Below are 17,058 nucleotides of genomic sequence, written 5' to 3'. Positions count from 1 at the left end.
AGAGTCAAGGGGCAGAAGTGAGTGGCATTCACAAAGGAGAAGGTGCTAGGAAAGCTGAAAGATCTGGAGAAATCACCCAGTTAAGATGGACCAGACCCCAGAGTTCTGAAGGAAGTAGCTAAGGAGATTGTGGAGGTATTGGTTGTAACCCTTCAGGATTCAGAGGAGTCGAGGAAGGTCCCAGAGGACTGGAAAATGCTGATAGTAGCATCCTTGCTTAAGAAGGGAGGGAGGCAGAAGATAGGAGATTACAGGCAGATTAGCCTGATATCAGTCCTTGGTAAGATTTTAGAGTCCATTGTTAAGGATGAGATTGTGGAGTACTTGGAAATACATGGTAAAATTGGGCACAATCTGAACAGCTTTGTGAAAGCCTGCCAAATCTGTTAGAATTCATTGAGAAGTAACAAGCAAATTAGACAAAGGAGAGCCATTAAATGTGATCTATTTAGATTTTGAGAAGGCCTTTAACAAGGTCTGCAAAGGAACAGTTTTGGGCCCTGTATCTAAGGAGGAATATGCTGGTATTGGAGGGGGTGCAGAGGAGGTTAACAAGAATGATCCCAGAGATGAAGGGCTTATCATATGAGGAGCAGTTGAGGACTCTGGGCCTGTACTTGATGGAAATTTGAAGGATGAGGGAGAATCTGATTGAAACTTACAGAATACTGAGAACCTGGATAAAGTGGACATGGGGATGGTATGTGGATGTGGAACTCATTCCTACAGACAGTTGTGGAGGCCAAGTCATTGAATGTATTTAAGACAGAGATTGATAGGTTCTTGATTAGTAAGAGGATCAAGGTCACAGGGAGATGGCAGGTCAATGGGATTGAGAAACATATCAGCCATACTCAAATGGCAGAGCAGACTTGTAAGGCCAAATTGTTTCATTCTGTTCCTATCTTTGAGGTCTATAGTCTTTTGCCCATGTTTGAACCAAGGCTATAATGGGCAGAGTGGCCCTGGCAGAACCCAAACTGGACATTACTGAGCAAGTTATTGCTGTGCAGGTGTTGCTTGATAGAACTGTTGGTGACACTATTGATCACTTTACTGGTGATCAAGAATAGACTGATGGAGCAGATATTGGATGGATTGGATTTGTCCTTTTTTTGTGCACATGGGTGGCACGGTGGCACAGTGGTTAGCACTGTTGCCTCACAGTGCCAGAGACCCAGCTTCAATTCCCGCCTCAGGCAACTCTCTGTGTGGAGTTTGCACATTTTCCCCATGTCTGTGTGGGTTTCTTCCCACAATCCAAAAAATGTGCAGGTTAGGTGAATTGGCCATGCTAAATTGCCCATAGTGTTAGGTGAAGGGGTAAATGTAGGGGAATGGGTCTGGTTGGGCTGCGCTTCAGCAGGTCGGTGTGGACTTGTTGGGCTGAAGGGCCTGTTTCCACACTGTAAGTAATCTAATCTAATCTAAGGACATCCAGGGCAATTTTCCACATTGTTGGGTAGATTTCAGTGTTGTAACTCTATTGGAACAGCTTGGCTAGGAGAGCAACACATTCTGGAGTACAAGTTTTCAATACTATTGCCAGAATTTTATCAGCATCCAAAGTGTTTGCAAATCCAATATCTCCAACCATTTCTTGAATTGATTGAATTGACCAAAAACTAGTATCGGTGATGCTGGGACCACTGCAGGAGGCCAAGTTGGATTATTCACTTGGCACTTCTGGCTGAAGATTGTTGTGAATGCTCCAGTGTTACCTTTGCAATGATGTGTTGGGGTCTTCTATCATGTGCAGGTTAAGTGGATTGGGCAGGCTAAATTGCCCATAACATCCAGGGTTGTGTTTGCTAGGTGGTTTAGTCATGGGAAAGGCAGGATTGTAGGGTGGGGGTGGTTCTGGGTGGAATCCTCTCTGGAAGATCGGTGTGACTTGATGGGCCAAATGGCCTGCTTCCACACTGTAGGGTTTCTATAATTCTATGATTATTGAAGATACAGATATTTGTGGAGCCCACTCCTCCAGTGATTATTAATTGTCCACCACCATTCACCACTGGATCTGTCAGGACTGCATAGCATAGCTTTGATCTTTTGGTTGTGGGATCACTCAGCTCTGTCTATCATTTCCTGCTTATGCTCTTTGATAGCTTCACCAGGTTGCCATTGCATGTTTGGGTATGCCTGGTGCTGCTCCTGGCATGCCCTCCTCCACTCTCCATTGAACCAGGGTTGATCCCTTGGTTTGATGGTAATGTTTGAGAAGGGAATATGCCAGGCCATGAGGTTACAGATTGTGCTGGAGTACAGTTCTGTTGCTTTTGATGGCTCATAATGCCTCAAGGATGTCCAGTCTTGAGTTATTAGATCAGTTTGAAGTCTGTCTCATTTAGCACAGTGATAAGTGCCACACAACCCAATGGAGGTTATTCTCAATGTGAAGATGGACTTCGTCTCCACAAGGACTGTGTGGTGGTCACTCATCGATGCTGTCGGGGACAGATGCATCTGCTGCTGACAGATTGATCAGGATGGGGTCAAGTATGTTTCTCCCCCACCATCTGCTGCAGACTCAGTCCAGCAGCTACACCCTTGAGCTATGACCAGCTCAATCAGTAGTGCTGCTGCCTGCTATTCTTGGTGGTGGATGTTGGAATCCCCCACCCAGAGTACACTTTGTGCCCTTACCATCCTCAGTGCTTCCACCAAGTGCCGTTCACCTGAAAGAGGATTGTATGTGGTGATCAGCAGGAGATTTTCTTGCCTGTGTTTAATATGAAGCCATTGGGTCTGGAGTCAATGCTGAGGACTCCCAGAGCAACTCCCTCTCGACTTTATACCCGGTGCCCATCACCTTTGCTAGGTCTATCCTGTTAATGGGTCAGAACTTATCCAGGGATGGTGACGATGCAATCTGGGACAATGTCAGGTATGATTCTATATGTATGATTATTTCAGGCTGATGCTTAACTAATCTCTAAGAGAGCTCTTCCACTTTTAGCAGTGGCCCCCAGATGTTAGTAAGGGGGGCCCTACAGGGTCAACAGGACTGTGTCTGCCATGTTCTTTTCTGGTGGCTAGGCCGACGCCAGGTTGTCCATTCAGTTTCATTTCTTTGTTAAGACTTTGTGATGATTGATATAATTGATTAGCTTACTAGGCCATTTCAGAGGACAATTGAGAGTCAAATATACTGTTGTGGGTCTGGAGTCACAGTTAGGCCAGACCAGCTGTGGATGGCAGATTTCCTTCCCTGAAGAACGTTTGTGAGCCATATGCATTTTTCGGACAATAATCAATAATTTCATAGTCAGCAGCCAATTCTTAATTTCAGATTTTGTTTTCACTGGTGGGAACTGAGTTTCTTGTATTAATAGCACCAAGCTATCATTCCCCCAATTCACTTTGACTTATTACCCATGCCTGGGTGACTTTTTTATTTAGATTAGATTATTTTAGATTACTTACAGTGTGGAAACAGGCCCTTCGGCCCAACAAGTCCACACTGACCCGCCGAAGAGCAACCCACCTAGACCCATTCCACTACATTTACCCCTTCACCTAACACTACGGGCAATTTAGCATGGCCAATTCACCTGACCTGCACATTTTTGGACTGTGGGAGGAAACCCATGCAGACACGGGGAGAATGTGCAAACTCCACACAGAGAGTCGCCTGAGGTGGGAATTGAACCCGGGTCTCTGGTGTTGTGAGGCAGCAGTGCTAACCACTGTGCCACCGTGCCGCCCAATTTGTGATGGGCAAATCATTGGAGAGGATACAGAGAGACAGGATTCATGATTACTTGAAAAAACATAGTTTGATTAGAGAGAGTCAGTTTGGATTGTGAGGGGCAGGTCATGCCTCACAAGCCTTACTGAATTCTTCGAGGATGTGACAAAACACATTGATAAAGGTAGAGCAGTGGTTGTGGTGTACATGGATTTACCAAGGCATTTGGTAAGGTTCCTCATGGCAGACTCATTCAGAAAGTAAGGAAGCATCAGATAAAGGGAAACCTGGCTGTCAGGATACAGAGTTGTCTATCCCATAGAAGGCAGAGTGTGGTGGTAGATGGAATGTATTCAGCCTGGAGCTTGGTGACCAGTGGTGTTCTGTGGGGATCTGTTCTGGAACCTCTGTTCTTTGTGATTTTTATAAATGTCTTGAATGAGGAAGTGGAAGGGTGGGTTCATAAGTTTGCAGGTGTCACGAAGGTTGGTGGAGTGGTGGATCGTGTGGAGGGCTGTTGTAGTTTACAATAGGCCATTGACAAGATGCAGAACTGGGCTGATAAGTGGCACTTAGATTTCAACCTAGTGTGAAGTCATTCATTTTGGAAGGTCAAATTCGAATTCAGAATGCAGGGTTAAATACAGGATTCTTGGCAATGTGGGGGAACAGAGGAATCTTGGGGTCCACGTCCATATATCCCTCAAAATTGCCACCCAAGCTAATAGGGTTGTTAAGAAGGTGTATGGTGTGTTGGTTTTTATTATCAGGGGAATTGAGTTTAAGAGCTGTGGGATTATGCTCCAGCTATAGAGAGCCCTAGTTTGACCACACTTGGAATATTGTGTTCAGTCCTAGTCACCTCATTATAGGAAGGATTTAGAAGCTTTAGAGAGGGTGCAGAGGAGATTTATGAGGATGCTGCCTGGACTGGAGGGCATGCCTTATGATGAAAGGTTGAGGGAGCCAAGGCTTTTCTCATTGCATCAAATAAGGTTGAAAGGTGACTTGTTAGAGGTGTACAAGGTGACGAGAGGCATAAACAGAGTGAATAGTCAGAGACTTTTTCCCAGGACAGGAATGGCTATCACAAGAGGGCACAAAAGCGGGTACTAGGAATGCATCGCCATCAGTGGTGGAAGAGTCAGATATATCAGGGAGATTTAAGTGACTCTTGGATAGGCACATGGATCATAGTAAAATGAAGGGCATGGAGGTTAGTTTGATCGGAGAGTAGAATAAAAGGCTGGCACAACATTAAGGGCTGAAGGGCCTGTACTGTTCTATGTAATGTTTAGATTAGATTACCTACAGTATGGAAACAGGCCATTTGGCCCAATACGACCACACCAACCATCTGAAGAATAACCCACCCAGACCAATCCCCTACCCTATATTGACCCCTGATTAATGCACTTAACACTATGGCCAGTTCATCTGACATGCACATTTTTGGATTGTGGGAGGAAAACAAAGCACTCAGAGGAAACCCACACAGACATAGGGAGAAAGTACAAGCTCCATACAGCCAATGGCCCAAGGCAGGAATCAAACTCAGGCCCCTGGCACTGTGAGGCAGCAGTATTAACCACTGAGCCACTGTGCCACTGATGTTTGAACCTCATCTTTGCACTGATGTGCTGGGCTCCCTGCTCAATGCGATGGGGATGTTTGTGGAGTCTCCTCAGGCTCATTCATTAATTCACCATCGTTCACAATGGGATTGCTTAGCTCTCTTTATGAAAAGGCTCTGTTTCAAATCTCACCCTAAGACTTGAGCTCAAATTGTAGGCTGGCACTGCAGTGCAAAACTGAGGACGCGCTACGCCATTGGAGGCTGCTGTCTTTCACATGAGCCAATCAATCAAGCTCCCATTTACCCTATTGGCTGGTCGAAAACAGAGCCCGTTTGTCAGTGAGCAGGGCAGATTTTCCCATTGTTCTAAACCACACTAACCTTTCCTACAACTAATATCACACAAACAGATTTATGGGAGCCTGCTTCATGCAGGTTGGCTGCTCTGTTTCTTGCAGGAGACCGGTGACTAGACTTCAAACTGGAAATCTTGAAATATTGGCAGTCACTATGTAAATGATTTTTTACTCTTTCCTTGCTTCAATAGCTGTACTTAAATGTACAAAGTTCCAACATATAATCTTGCTAAAACAAGCTGAAACACACTCGTTTGATGTTTGAATGTGGGCAAAAAAATGCCTTCCGACCTCACTTTGCCTAATTATTGCTGCTCTGTTGAAGCGTCTGTGGACTGGGACTGTAAACAACTCGATCAGAGCAGAGTTATTCGAGTACAATTCTCCATTCAACTGAATGGATTCACTAATCTAATTAGCACACGTCGATCAAACCTGGACAGAATTCAATTCAATTGGTAAGTTTGAAACAAGTCATCAGAAGGCTTGCAAGCAGAAAAGCTGAACACTGCGGGCAGAATGTGGAAGGGCTCGGTGCATTTAACTAAACAATTAGCAGCAGGGACAGGGGACTGCAGAGGTGACCAGTCCTGATGTTCAAGAAGAGCATGAGATGCTGAAAAATTGATACATTCTCCATGGCAACACCCCTACCAATCAATGTCCACTTGCCAACCAATCAGTAGTCTCTTGTCATATGGCATAAAATGTTGTTTTCCCCTAACTTTGGCATTCTTGCGAAGGGTTCTGATGAGCGAAAGCAATGGGGGAAGGGAAGTATATTCTTCTTTTCCCAGTTAAAATGTCAGCCCACACTACATCGAGAAAATATCGTGAGATATGTATAAGTCACCATAATCTGGCACTATTTTAATTACAGAAATTACAAAAAGAAATGATTGAGACAAAGTTAGTACAAAGTTAATCTTTTGTTTCCTCGACGGCTCCTGGGTTTATAGAGTGGCTACGGGATGCTGCTGTTGGATTTGCTCTGCTTTCTGGACCAGTCGCTGCTAGGACCATAGACAGTCCCAAGAGGAACTCATAGAACCATACAAACCATGGGCCCATATACAGTCATTTTGCTCATCTTAGCCAAAGACACCCAGAACGCCCTTTCTAAACCCATCTTTCTGCAGATTCAAAGCACTTCTTAAAAGAGGTTAGCGTCTCTGTCTCTACCATCAACTCAGGCAGCGAATCCCAGACACCCACCCCCTCTGAGTTAAAAAGTTTTCCTCACATCACCTCTGATCGTTCTGCCATTTAGCTTGAATCCATGACCCCTGACCTTTGAACTCCCTGCTAAGGGAAACAGGCTACTCCTGTCTAGCTCTACCCCTCACAATTCCGCATACTTCAATCATGTCATCCCCTCAGCCTTCTCTGGTCCAAGGAAAATAATCACAACCTCTCCAACCTCTCCTCATAGCTGACATTCTCCAGTCCTGGCAACATTCTAGTAAATCTTGTCTGCACTCTCTCCAGAGTGGTTTTGTCCTTCCTGTCATTTGATGACCAGAACTACACACAATATTCCAGCTGTGACCTCACTGGCGTCTTCTACAGTTTCATCTTTAGTATTCTATATTTCTGCCAGTGTAGGAGAATATTCCATATGCCTTCTGTATAATCTTATCTGCCTGTAATGCTATCTTTAGGGACCTGTGCACTTACACACCAAGATCTCTCATTTCATCCACACTTGTCAATATATTTCCACTTACGAGCTTCGGGTTGTCTTCTGAACTTAAGGTGAAGGGCTTATGCCCGAAACATCGATTCTCCTGCTCCTTGGATGCTGCCTGACCTGCTGCGCTTTTCCAGCAAAACACTTTTTCTGCTCTGATCCCCAGCATCTCCAGTCCTCACTTTCTCCTCTTTGTCCTTCAGTTGCACAGGGGCTAGGAATGCCAAGGAGGTGGGGCAGGGAGTGGCAGCCATGGGTTTTAGACGTGGATGGAATGCACAAAGTGAACTTGGGAGAGTGGGGGTGTTACCCCTAAGAGACACAGTGTTCCCTCCTGCCTTCTTTCCTGCCCACCTATAGACTACACTGTGAAAGCCCGCCTGGGTATAGCCTTTCTTTTCACCTTCCCCAGCAGGGAGCTTGAGTTAGAGTGTAATCCAATTCTGGGCCTCAATAGGCCTGAAGGACTAATGGCTACCTGGTGCTTTCTCCACTCTCTGTCATGTGGGGGGAGCTCAGGAGCTGGCTCTCCCACTTTATTTTGTGCGTTCCCCACACCCACCCACCCCCACCTTCAAATATACTGGCAAGTGTCATAACCCTGTCGTCAACTTTCCATCCTGAGCCCTGTGAAATAATTCAACTCATCAACGCCTGATGGGCCTTGCTAAAATAACCTAAAATCAATCCAACCAAGACAGTCAATTTATCAATTTAAGTCAAAAACAGTTTGAGAGAGGAACAGTGGATCAAATGTGTGCTGAAAAGTTCCATTTGAATCATAGAACGTAAAAAAAATTTGATAAAGAAACTGCACGAAAGATACAGTACAGCTGCTACTGAACACCAGAATACATATTCAAAACCTCATTAAGCATTTGGCCACAGACAAAGCTTCTGTTTATGATTTTACTAATTTGATCAAGCCTTCAACTTCAGTCTTTAAACATTTGGGATTGTGCTACTCTTGTTTCTGGTTGTTTAATATTCCATTGGAAGAAAAAAGAATGTCTCAGAAGTAGCCTGAGGTTTTGTGTGGACATATCAGTTCTTCAAAACAACTTCAAAAATCGACCAGAATCAAGCTCCCTCATCATTGGAAATAGGAAAGAGATAAAGAAACAAATAAATCCATTGCCTCGTGGAACCTATGAATAAAAGTATTTTACTTGACGAGGTCATGTTGATTTTTCCTCGGTTTAACTCCTTCAGCTAATCTGGCACATCAGACTAATTAATTAATTATATTCTCTCCTCCAAAATGCTCATAAAGGAAAAAATGTAGAAGATATAAATGTTCAAGAACTCAGGAGGAAAGCTCTCCACTGGCTAGAATCATACCTGAGGCAAGGAAAGATGGTTGTACTTGTTGGAGGTCAGTCAGCTCAGCACCAGGACATCTCTGTAGAAGCTCCTCAGGGCGGAGTCCCAGGGCCTAGCATTTTCAGCTGCTCCATTGATGACCTGTCTTAATGACCAGTAAGCTTTATGTGAGCAGTTAGGAGAAAGCACAGACAGAGTGAGGCATAGTCCATGTGAATGTACATTTCTGGGAATTTGAATTCAGGAAGAGATGTCTTTTGCTTTTTCTTTCGGTTCATAGTTTGTAGATTAGATTAGACTTACAGTGTGGAAACAGGCCCTTTGGCCCAACAAGCCCACATCGACCCGCCGAAGCGCAACCCACCCATACTCCTACATTTACCCCTTACCTAACACTACGGGCAATTTAGCTTGACCAATTCACCTGACCCGCACATCTTTGTGACTGTGGGAGGAAACCGGAGCACCCGGAGGAAACCCACGCAGACACGGGGAGAACGTGCAAACTCCACACAGTCAGTCGCCTGAGTCGGGAATTGAACCCGGGTCTACAGGCGCTGTGAGGCAGCAGTGCTAACCACTGTGCCACCGTGCCGCCCACCGGTAAGGTTTACCTTGAACAGGATAAACTGAAGCCTAGGTTCAGGCCCTCAGCATGAAACAAAAAGTGACATGCCAGGAAAACTGTAAACTAACTGGTTAATAATAGCTACTGATTTGACAGTTTCAGTTTAAGGGTAAATAGTTGAAATATTTTGCAGATTAAATAATTGAAGACCTATAGGAATTTTTTTTAAAAAAGAACAGATTGTTAGCTACGAGAATAAGATGGCGATGCAGGACCGAACAACGTGTTGTAACTGCAGAGCTGGTATGGCCGACAGTACCCAAATCTGAAACAAGTTACTGGAGAATCTCTGGCTCCGAGTTAATGAAATAGAGTCTGAGCTTCAGACATTGTGACATATCAAAGATGGGGAGAGTCACCTGGACACTGTGTTTCAGGAGGCACTCATGTTCCTTTGATCAACTTTTTTAAAATCATTCATTCGGTATTTTTCCTTTATTCATTCAAGGGATGAGGGCATCACTGACTAGGCCAGAATTTTTGACCATTTTCTAATCAACCACATTGCTGTGGTCCTCGACCCAGACCAGGTAAGAATATTAATTTCCTTTCCTAAATGACATTTGTGGACCAGATGGATTTTTTTCAACAATCGATTCATGGTCCTCTTTAGACCCTTAATTCCAGAATTTTTTTCATTGTTTTCAAATTCCAACATCTGTTGGCAGGATGTGAACCCAGGTAACCAGAACATTATCTGGGTCTTTGGACTAACAGTCTAGCAGTAATACCATTAGGCCAACATCTCCCCCATTGTTGGCTACCCCAGAATACAGTGAATGATGGGACACTGAGGAAGCTTAAGGAGGAAATAACTAGATTTTAATTAGTGATGGGTTGAAGGGTTATGGGGAAACAGACAGAAAAGTCAAATTGAAGCCAAGATGAAATCAGCCACAATCCAATTAAATGGCAGAGCAAGCTCAAAGGGCTGAATTGCTGATATAAGACCATTAGACCAAAAGATAAAGGAGCAGTTTAGGCTATTGTCTCCAAGTCTGTTGCACCATTTAATCATGGTGATGTTTCTCAAATTCATTCTCCTGTCTTCTCCCTTAACCCTTGTTCTGTTTATTCATCAAGAAACTATCTGACTCTAACTTGAAAACAATCGATGACTTGGCATACATTGATCTCTGCAGCAATGAGTTCCACAGATTCACCACCTCTGGCTGAAGAAATTCTCTCCTCACTTCAGATCTAAAGAGTCATCCCTTCACTCTGAGGCTGTCTCCTCGGGTTCCATTCTCTCCTAATGGTGGAAACATCTTCTTCACGGCAACTCTATGCAGGGCTCTCAGCATTTGTTAAAATTTCAATTAATTCTCCCTCATCCTTCTAAACTCCATTGAATGCAGATCCAGAGTCTTCAACCAATCCTTGTATGACAAGCCCTTCAGTCGGGATTATTCTTGTGAACCTCTTGTGAATCATTCTTCTGCCTGCCTCCCTTCTTAAACAGGGGCATTACTTTCACCATTCTCCTGTCCTCTGGGATCCTCCTTGACTCCAGTGATTCCTGAAAGATCAATGCTTCCACAATCTCATCAACTATCCTGTCAGAACTCTGAGCTCTAACCCATCTTGTCTTGGTGATTCAGCCTCCACAACAACTCCTCCTTAGTGATTACCATTCTACCCACCTCTGCCTCCCAAACCACTTGAAGTTCTGTTCTGTACATGGTGTCTTTGAGACTGACGAGAAGGTCAGGAGTGGAGGTGTTCACTCATTTTTCCATAATATTCAACATACTCATGACTCAGGTACTGAAGCAGTCAATATCCAAGTTTGGACTGATAAGTCACAATTAGCATCCACATCACACAAGAGTCAGGGCAATGACCATATCAAAGAAGTGGGAATTAAACCAACAATGTTTCATTATCAGTGGCATCACCATCGCTGAATACCCCACTATCAATATCTCAGGATTATCCTTAATCAGAAACTGAACTATACAAATCCTAGCTGTATAAAAACTGAGGCCACAAGAGCAGGCCAGGGACTAGGAATCCTTCATCGAGCAACTCATCTTCTGATTCCCTTAAGCCTGTCCACCATCTATAAGGCACAAGTCAGGAATTTGATGGAATACTCTCCATTGGCCTGGATGAGTGCAGTTCCAAAACACACAAGATGCTCATCACTATCTCAGACAAAGCAACCTGCTCGATTTACATCATCACATCAAAGAGCTTCAATATTCTCTGACTACCAAACAGTGGTAGCCAAGGTGGACTGATACAACTGATCTTAGAGTAGATAAACGGTTGGCGCAACATCCAGGGCTGAAGGACCTGTGCAGTGCTGTACTATTTTATGTTCTATGCTCTAAACCATCAAGACTCTTTAGTCAACACCTTCTAAAATCGCAAACTCAACCACCTGGAAAGATAAGAGAAACTGATATATGGGAACACTCCCCCATCTGCAAGTTCGCTTCTGAGTTACACACATTCCTCGCTCAAATATATTGTCATTCCATGAGTGTTGCTGGTTCAAAATTCTGGAACATTCTCGCTAATTGCATTGTGAATGTACCTACAGCACACGGACTGCAATGGTTCAAGAAAGCAGCTGAGCACCCCCCCCCCCCCCCCCCAAGAGCAATCAGGGTTGGCCAACAGGGGCTGGCTCCTTTGATGCTCACATTGCACAACTGAATACAACATCTTTTGAATATGTCTAATATGGTTAGAAATGCAACTTAAGGCTTGTTATAAATAATTAAAGCAGAGAACAGTTCAGCTTTCAGTTAGATGAATGGAGCTTCCCCGTTAGAATCTATGGAAAGCACTTTGATCAGCTCTACTCATGAAGACACACAGAGGGCAAAGTGGACTGCTTCAGAGATTCATGCTATAACAACAGAAAGTGTACTCTCCTCCTGACATCAGTCAAAGTTAATGTTGTCTTCTCAGTTTCCAGCCAGTAGATTGTTATTTAAAGATCGCAAAGTTTTTCCTGGTGTAGTGATTGAATGAGTTGGTCAGTTGGATTTGGAGTTTTAGAAGGAGCATGGGTGATACAGTCAGTGAGGGTTTACATTCTGGTAAGGGGGTGCAGTCAAGTTAATGGGGATTGGTGGGTTTGAGCAGTTGAGCTGCTGCTTGTGCAGTTGGGGGTCAGAGGGGTAAGCTGAGTTCTGTTGTTGATTACTGAGGTCCATGCAGGGACTAATCAGTGTGCCAATTCTAGACTACGTATTTGAGTAAGTAGCACAGTCTGGGATTCCTGATGGCCAAATGGGAAGCAATGGATTAATGGTACTGCCACTGGGCTGTGAACCCAGTGACCCAGGTAATGTTCTGGGGACCCGGGTTTGAATCCTGCCATGGTAACAGATAGAATCTGAATTCAATAAATATCTGGAATTACGAGTCTAATAATGACCATGAATCCATTACTGATTGTCAGAAAAACCTATCTGATTCACTAATGTATTTTAGGGAAGGGAACTACCAATCTTATCTGGTCTGGCCTACACGTGACTCCAGAAATTAGATTGACTCTTAACTGCCCTCTGGATAATTAGCAAATGGGCAATGAATTCTGGCCTAGCTAGCAACACCGTCATGCCATGAATGAATTTAAAAAAAACAGGCCAGTTATTATTCTAACCTATTAGAATCCCATTGTAGTGATCTGTTGCTCTCTATGTGGTGTCAGTATGCCCATAATGGTGTTGAAAGGAGAGTGTGTGTTTGTATGGGAGTGGGATGGAGGGGTAGTCATATTACTAGTTTTTGATCCAGTGACAGTGGAGGAATGAAGATATGGATTGAAATCAAGCTGGTGCATGATCAGAAGGGAAAATTGTGGGTAGTGATGTTCCCATGTGCTTTCTGCGTCTGACTGATAGAGGTTGTGGGTTTGGAAGTTTCCTTTGATGTGCATTAGTGCAGTGCATTGTATAAATGCTACAGGTTGTTACTTTGGTGAGGTGGATGGAAGGAAATTTGTACGTGGTGCCAATTAGGGTGGATTGCTCCTGAATTGCATCAAGCTTCTTGGGCAACAATGGAACTAGGCAGCTAGAGAGTATTCCATCATATGCCTTGTAGATAGTGGATTTCAGGAAGTAGGAGGTGATTCAGTCACTACAGAATTCATAGCCTCTGACCTGCTATTGTCACTGTGACATGTATATTCCTGTTTAGCTAAACTTCTAGTCAATAGTAACCCCTAGGATTTCGATGATTGTAGTTTCAATGATGATAATGCTATTGATTTTCAAAGGGATATAGTTAACTTTTCCTTGTGTGATACAACTTATGTTTATTATTTTCAAGTTTGGATTTTGAACAAGTGGCATGTGGGTTTTGCTCTGAATATGAAGTAGTTTAATGCTTAATTGTCAGCATTTCTAAAGCGGTATTTCTTTTTTAAACTAGGGAATATTAGAGATTGAGAGAATTTCTGTCATGACATTGAGCTTTCAATGAGAAAGTATTATGAATGGAAAAGTGAGGTATGTTTTACTTCGATGAAAAATGTCGCAGTATTCAGCCAGCAAGACACCTCAAGATCTTTCATAACTTAATGAAATCACATTTTAATCTTCTAAAATCATGCTTTAAAACGTGAAATGGTTCTCGCGACTTGCATAGGTACATTCAAGGGAAAGCTAAATAAACCTACAAGAAGGAAATTAAAAGAAAGCTTTGTTGAAGTGGAAATAGAGGAGGTTCATGTCAGACATTAAAACTGATCGAGCTGTTGTGCGAAATGGACTGATGCTGAACTGTAAATGGGACAGAGCTCATTCTGTTTTTGCCTTTGAATCACCACTTCCAAAGAGACCTTGTTGCATTAGAATCAGTGCAGAGAGTCCCAAAGAAGGTTCTCGCAAAGGGAAGGCAACCATGCTCATTAACGAGAAAAAGAGTCAGAAAAGATCTTTGCAAAGTTTTTGAAAATAACTAAAGGATTAGATTAATTGGAAGCTAGTACATTCTTTAATTAGTGAATGAAACTCGGGACAGGGTGTACAGGCTGTTTGGAATAAGAAACTATAAACTAATCAAGCCTCGAGAAAGAATTTCATCTTGATGTTGGGTTTTTAACTGCTTAGAGAACAGTATTATATTTGAATTTATGTCGTCACAAGGAAAAGGCATCTGTACATCATTTATTAATCATTCTACCCAGTGTTGACTGTAGAGTTTGGAGCTCCATTTACAAAGCTCCATTTACAGTGGGAATCTCAATCTCTCCCCTGGTACTGGGTCAAAGCTTTCATACACAGGGCTGCGAGTCAGGACAAAGGACGTACGTGGCACATGTCTATATTCTATTTGCTGAGTTTCCTTTTACCACGGTTCTTCACTTTTCACATTACCACTTGCTTCTCCTCACCTGTACTTGTGACTCACCCTGTTACCACCTGCTGAAGCTTACTCATTGCATCAAATGCCATATGGTCTGCCTGGTCTGCATTCACAAACAATTTACAGTGAGAGAGAGAGACACAGGATGCTGCGATGTGTTGCCTTGCCTTGTCTACAGCTTCCAAGCTTCTGTTAGTTGTGGCACAGCAGGTAGCACTCTTCCCTCTGAGTCAGAAGGCACAGGTTCCAGTTTCACTCCAGAGATATAAGCACCAAAGTTTCGACTGGGAATTTGAGTTCAATTACAACACAGAACTGGGTTGTTGGGAAAATACCATGGAATTCTTCCTGTGGCTATTCTGACAACTAAAACATCTATTCCTTTTCCCTTGAACTATTGAAAAAAAAATTCAGGGAAGATATGAGCATTGTCAACGGGGCTAAGCATTTATTGTCCATCCCTTGAGAAGGTGGTGGTGAGCTTGCACCGCTGATATCCATTTTTGTGGGTTGACCCACACTGCTGTTAGGGAGAGGATTTCATGGCTTTTCCCAGTGACAGAGAAGGAAAAGCAAACTATTACCAAGTCAGGATGATAGTGGTGAGTTCCCTCTGCCACCTTTCTCCTTCCAGATGGGAAGTAGTCATGAGCTTGAAAGATACTGTCCCACCTTGAATGTGGTACACACTGTTGCTACTGAACATCAGTGAAAGAGGATGGTTGCAGATGTGATGCCAGTAAAATGGGCTGTTGTGTTCTGGATAGCGTCAAGTGTTCTGAGAGTTGCTGGAGCTGCCCCCACATACACAAATACATTAGATTAGATTACTTACCGTGTGGAAACAGGCCCTTCGGCCCAACAAGTCCACACCGACCCGCCCCCACCCAGACCAATTACCCTACATTTACCCCTAACCTAACACTACAATTTAGCATGGCCAATTCACCTAATCTGCACATTTTTGGACTGTGGGAGGAAACCCATGCAGACACGGGGAGAATGTGCAAACTCCACACAGTTGGCTGAGGCAGGAATTGAACCCGGGTCTCTGGCGCTGTGAGGCAGCAGTGCTTACCACTGTGCCACTGTGCCACCCACATATTCCATCACATTCCTGACTTGTGCCTTGTAAATGGCGGACAGGCTTGGTGGAGTCAGAGGTGAGTTACCCCTTGCCTCTGAGCTGCTGGTCCAGTTCAGTTTCTGGTCAATGGCAACCCCCTGAATTTGATAGTGGGAAATTCAGAGAGCTTCATGCATCTGAATGTCAATGAGTGATAGTTGGAGACAATCATTGTCTGGCAGTTGTGTGGTATGAGTGGTACTTGGCATTTTTCAGCCCAAGCCTGGGTATTACCTATGGCTAACTGTATTTGAACATTTACTGCTTCAGTATCTGAGGAGTCATGAATGGTGCTGAACATTGTGCAATCATTGGCAAACATCCACACTTCTGACCTTATGATGAAGGGAAGGTGATTGATGGATCAGCTGAAGATGCTGATTCCCACTGAATCCAGCTTTGTTAATGTTCCTTGATCAATCAAATGTGGCCTTGATGTCAAGGCAATCACTGTCATCTCATCCTTGGAGTTCAGCACTTTCATCCTTGTTTTAATCAATGCTGTATAAGGTCAGGAGGTGAGTGGTCCTGGCTGAACCCAAACTGAGTGCCAGTGAGTAAATTATTACAAAGCAACAGTAACTTGGTAACACTCGTGATAACCTTTTGGATCATTTTACTGATGATCAAGAGTAGACTTGGCTTTGTTGTCTTTTTTGTACACAGGACATAATTGGATAATTTTCCACATTGTTGGGTAGATGGCAGTATTGCAGGTATATGGAACAGCTTGGCTAGAGGAGCAGCAAGTAGCGAGGTGATTGCTGGGGTCCAGAAACTTTACAGTGTCCAGTTCTTTCAGCCATTTCATAATATGACATGGGTGTGAATTCAACTGGATGAGGATTGGCGCCTTTGCTGGGGATGTCCAGGAATAGCCCAAGATATATCATTCACTCAGCATTTTACAATTGTTACAAATACATCAGTCTTGTTTTTGCACTGCTGTGCTGTGCTCCTGCATCATTGAGGATAAAGATATTTATGGAGTCTCCTCCTCTAGTGAGTTGTATGTTTGTCCATCATTATAGTTGACTGGATTTAACAGGACTGCAGAGCTTAGATTTGATATTAGTTGTGAGATAACTTAACCCTGTCAAATGAAGGCTACTTCTGTTACTTGGCATGCAAGTAAACCTGTGTAGTACCTTCACCAGGTTGACATTACATTTTTAGATGTGCCTGGCGCTGCTCCCGACATGTCCTCCTGCACCTTTCATTGAACCAGAGTTGATCCTCTGGCTTGATGGCAATAGTTGGGTGGGGTGATATGCTGAACCATGAAGTTACAAGTTACACTGGGGAGATTTTACTTCTGTTGATGGCCCACAGCA

Source organism: Hemiscyllium ocellatum, chromosome 1 (assembly GCF_020745735.1).
Source record: "Hemiscyllium ocellatum isolate sHemOce1 chromosome 1, sHemOce1.pat.X.cur, whole genome shotgun sequence".
Lineage (NCBI taxonomy): Eukaryota > Metazoa > Chordata > Chondrichthyes > Orectolobiformes > Hemiscylliidae > Hemiscyllium > Hemiscyllium ocellatum.
The sequence above is the reverse complement of the archived record's forward strand: the minus strand, read 5'-3'. Positions refer to the sequence as shown.